Raw genomic sequence first — 5,000 nt, 5'->3', positions numbered from 1 at the left:
ATGTCACGCGACTAGTTAGCAGGCTAGAGTCTCGTTCGTTATCGGAATTAACCAGACAAATCGCTCCACCAACTAAGAACGGCCATGCACCACCACCCACCGAATCAAGAAAGAGCTATCAATCTGTCAATCCTTCCGGTGTCCGGGCCTGGTGAGGTTTCCCGTGTTGAGTCAAATTAAGCCGCAGGCTCCACTCCTGGTGGTGCCCTTCCGTCAATTCCTTTAAGTTTCAGCTTTGCAACCATACTTCCCCCGGAACCCAAAAGCTTTGGTTTCCCGGAGGCTGCCCGCCGAGTCATCGGAGGAACTGCGGCGGATCGCTGGCTGGCATCGTTTATGGTTAGAACTAGGGCGGTATCTGATCGCCTTCGAACCTCTAACTTTCGTTCTTGATTAATGAAAACATACTTGGCAAATGCTTTCGCTTCTGTTCGTCTTGCGACGATCCAAGAATTTCACCTCTAACGTCGCAATACGAATGCCCCCGCCTGTCCCTATTAATCATTACCTCGGGTTCCGAAAACCAACAAAATAGAACCGAGGTCCTATTCCATTATTCCATGCACACAGTATTCAGGCGGGCTTGCCTGCTTTAAGCACTCTAATTTGTTCAAAGTAAACGTGCCGGCCCACCGAGACACTCACTCAAGAGCACCCTGGTAGGATTGCAACGGGGTCCGCCTCGGGACGCACGAGCACGCACGAGGCGCGTCGCACGCCTTCAGCTCGCCCCACCGGCAGGACGTCCCACGATACATGCCAGTTAAACACCGACGGGCGGTGAACCAACAGCGTGGGACACAAATCCAACTACGAGCTTTTTAACCGCAACAACTTTAATATACGCTATTGGAGCTGGAATTACCGCGGCTGCTGGCACCAGACTTGCCCTCCAATAGATACTCGTTAAAGGATTTAAAGTGTACTCATTCCGATTACGGGGCCTCGGATGAGTCCCGTATCGTTATTTTTCGTCACTACCTCCCCGTGCCGGGAGTGGGTAATTTGCGCGCCTGCTGCCTTCCTTGGATGTGGTAGCCGTTTCTCAGGCTCCCTCTCCGGAATCGAACCCTGATTCCCCGTTACCCGTTACAACCATGGTAGGCGCAGAACCTACCATCGACAGTTGATAAGGCAGACATTTGAAAGATGCGTCGCCGGTACGAGGACCGTGCGATCAGCCCAAAGTTATTCAGAGTCACCAAGGCAAACGGACCGGACGAGCCGACCGATTGGTTTTGATCTAATAAAAGCGTCCCTTCCATCTCTGGTCGGGACTCTGTTTGCATGTATTAGCTCTAGAATTACCACAGTTATCCAAGTAACGTGGGTACGATCTAAGGAACCATAACTGATTTAATGAGCCATTCGCGGTTTCACCTTAATGCGGCTTGTACTGAGACATGCATGGCTTAATCTTTGAGACAAGCATATGACTACTGGCAGGATCAACCAGGGAGCTGCGTCAACTAGAGCTGAGCAGCCGGCCGCCCGGGAGTGTGTCCCGGGGGCCCGCGCGAACACGCAAGCGTCCGCTCAATTATTCTGCAAACAGGAGGAGGCTGAGCTCCCCTGCACAATACACCTCGAAACCCTCTCAGGTCCCGGCGGCGCGCAGCGCCGTCCTAAGTACTTGGTCGGGTTCGAGAGAGGCGCAATCGCCCGGAGTTTGGCGAGTAGACGCTTTAGGTGCGACCACCCGTGCTCCCAACTGAGCTTGCCGCTGCCGACAGAGGCCCGGGAGCGTGCTGTCGTGGCATTGCCGGCGGGAGACAACACGCGCCACCTACGGTGGCCGGCAGCTCCAACGCCAGCGCCACAGAAGGACAAAAGCCCCACTTGGGTGCCGAAGCGAACTCTCCCAGCACAGCGCACGCGCCAACACGTCCGCACAGCTGCGATACAATCCACCTGCGAGAACCGCAGAGGCGACCGAGCAGCAGACGGCGTCGCGGCGCCGAGCGCCGGGCGGCGGCGCATCCTCAGCGCACACAGTCCTCAATCGGACCAGCACACTGCAGATGTCCACCGCGCTTCGCACCGGGCCCGCGAGGACCTACTTTGGCCGCACGGCGCCGCGTGCAGGGTGCGCCGGCGCGCAGCTACGCCGCCTGCCGCCTCCGTCGGCCGGCGCGCCTGCCACTGGCCGCCCCCACCAGCCGGCTGTAGCGCGTGCGCCCACGCACCGCGCGGCCAGCACGCCGGGAGGCCCCCCCTCACCGGCCGGGGACGGTCCCACCCAGCCACCGCCGCGTATCGCTTCACACCCACATGCCATTCACGTTCGTGGGCATGGTGGGTATCGCTGAAACAACCGGTTGGTAGCTCAACCGATCGTCGCCATCACTGATTCACCTCTAGCGAGAACAACCGCACCACAACGGTTTACCAGTTCTTCATTTGCGTAACGTCACCAGCAAACGTAGACGTCCATCGCCATTTGCAAATTCAACGATTGTTGCATGCCTGTGTCAGGTGTCACGACACACTATGTCTGCCCACATACACGCAACAACATGTGCACGCTTCGCGAACACGTGGAAGGTGGCCCCCGTACGTATGCGATGTCCATTGCGCGAACGACTGTCAACCGGCCTCTGTCGCATGTCGCAGATGTGGAACGCAGTGCACCATGCTATCACGGTGTGTGAGAAGAGACGACTACGTCTGACAACACGCGCCACTACATCAACAGACGGCTCATGCCGATCGCCATCCACGGCATACCATACTGCAATCCAGCTCTTATAGGGAGACGACATGTAGCTGAGTGCACAATATTTGGACCGTATGGTTCGCCGTTGTTGGCGCAGTCGTGGTACGGTCACACATGTACCACGATGTATCATTCAGTACATGAGGACCAATGTGCAGTACAGTGTGTGATTTGGACGTACAACATCAGCGGACAGTTGACACAAGCCGTACCACAACGTAGGCTGTGCTTCGCCATGCGAATGCCAATGAACAACTGCGAAGGGCATTGAGCATGTACGTCCTGCTGCCATCCGCATTACAGTGTATAGCTGCAAGGTGTTTAACATGAAGCGATACTCTGGGGACCGGGCAGTGCGAGTAGCAAACTATATTGCGGGGGTTGCAGTTAGGCAACACTACACTAATTTAACGCGTCGTATGACAATTACAGAGCAGGTTAAGGCCCAACGTGTGTTGGGTTAAGGCCCAACGTGTGTTGGGTTAAGGCCCAACGTGTGTTGGGTTAAGGCCCAACGTGTGTTGGGTTAAGGCCCAACGTGTGTTGGGTTAAGGCCCAACGTGTGTTGGGTTAAGGCCCAACGTGTGTTGGGTTAAGGCCCAACGTGTGTTGGGTTAAGGCCCAACGTGTGTTGGGTTAAGGCCCAACGTGTGTTGGGTTAAGGCCCAACGTGTGTTGGGTTAAGGCCCAACGTGTGTTGGGTTAAGGCCCAACGTGTGTTGGGTTAAGGCCCAACGTGTGTTGGGTTAAGGCGCAACGTGTGTTGGGTTAAGGCGCAACGTGTGTTGGGTTAAGGCGCAACGTGTGTTGGGTTAAGGCGCAACGTGTGTTGGGTTAAGGCGCAACGTGTGTTGGGTTAAGGCGCAACGTGTGTTGGGTTAAGGCGCAACGTGTGTTGGGTTAAGGCGCAACGTGTGTTGGGTTAAGGCGCAACGTGTGTTGGGTTAAGGCGCAACGTGTGTTGGGTTAAGGCGCAACGTGTGTTGGGTTAAGGCGCAACGTGTGTTGGGTTAAGGCGCAACATAGGTTAGGTTAAGGCGCAACATAGGTTAGGTTAAGGCGCAACATAGGTTAGGTTAAGGCGCAACATAGGTTAGGTTAAGGCGCAACATAGGTTAGGTTAAGGCGCAACATAGGTTAGGTTAAGGCGCAACATAGGTTAGGTTAAGGCGCAACATAGGTTAGGTTAAGGCGCAACATAGGTTAGGTTAAGGCGCAACATAGGTTGTTAAGGCGCAACATAGGTTGGGTTAAGGCGCAACATAGGTTAGGTTAAGGCGCAACATAGGTTAGGTTAAGGCGCAACATAGGTTAGGTTAAGGCGCAACATAGGTTAGGTTAAGGCGCAACATAGGTTAGGTTAAGGCGCAACATAGGTTAGGTTAAGGCGCAACATAGGTTAGGTTAAGGCGCAACATAGGTTAGGTTAAGGCGCAACATAGGTTAGGTTAAGGCGCAACATAGGTTAGGTTAAGGCGCAACATAGGTTAGGTTAAGGCGCAACATAGGTTAGGTTAAGGCGCAACATAGGTTAGGTTAAGGCGCAACATAGGTTAGGTTAAGGCGCAACATAGGTTAGGTTAAGGCGCAACATAGGTTAGGTTAAGGCGCAACATAGGTTAGGTTAAGGCGCAACATAGGTTAGGTTAAGGCGCAACATAGGTTAGGTTAAGGCGCAACATAGGTTAGGTTAAGGCGCAACATAGGTTAGGTTAAGGCGCAACATAGGTTAGGTTAAGGCGCAACATAGGTTAGGTTAAGGCGCAACATAGGTTAGGTTAAGGCGCAACATAGGTTAGGTTAAGGCGCAACATAGGTTAGGTTAAGGCGCAACATAGGTTAGGTTAAGGCGCAACATAGGTTAGGTTAAGGCGCAACATAGGTTAGGTTGAGGCACAATATAGGTTAGGTTGAGGTACCGTATAGGTTAGGTTAAGGTACAGTATAGTTTAGGTTAAGGTACAGTATAGTTTAGGTTAAGGTACAGTATAGTTTAGGTTAAGGTACAGTATAGTTTAGGTTAAGGTACAGTATAGTTTAGGTTAAGGTACAGTATAGTTTAGGTTAAGGTACAGTATAGTTTAGGTTAAGGTACACATTGTTGTATGGAAAGGTGTAATGGGGGGGGGGGGGGGGGGCGGCCGGTCGGTTTGTTGATTGTGATTATAGTAAGTGGATGCCTGCGGCATCATCTGATTTGCCACGTCAGGATGCACCTTTGGCTCATGACAGGCGGCGCTCCGATTCCATGCTTGTGGCAGACCTGTGTCTTTCATTCCTGCCA

General features: G+C 53.3%; 1 non-coding gene across 1 annotated transcript in view; it reads right to left on the bottom strand.

Moving 5' to 3' along the window:
* The window catches only part of LOC126434503 (small subunit ribosomal RNA), a 1,910-nt gene extending 451 nt beyond the window's left edge, over positions 1-1,459 (bottom strand). Inside the window, exon 1 of the ribosomal RNA XR_007579274.1 lies at positions 1-1,459. This exon is cut by the window's left edge and continues 451 nt beyond it. This is a non-coding gene — a ribosomal RNA (small subunit ribosomal RNA).
* Positions 1,460-5,000: the final 3,541 nt, after the last annotated feature.

Source organism: Schistocerca serialis, unplaced genomic scaffold, assembly GCF_023864345.2.
Source record: "Schistocerca serialis cubense isolate TAMUIC-IGC-003099 unplaced genomic scaffold, iqSchSeri2.2 HiC_scaffold_1189, whole genome shotgun sequence".
Lineage (NCBI taxonomy): Eukaryota > Metazoa > Arthropoda > Insecta > Orthoptera > Acrididae > Schistocerca > Schistocerca serialis.
Note: the sequence above shows the minus strand (reverse complement) of the source record. Positions and strands in the feature narration are given on the sequence as shown.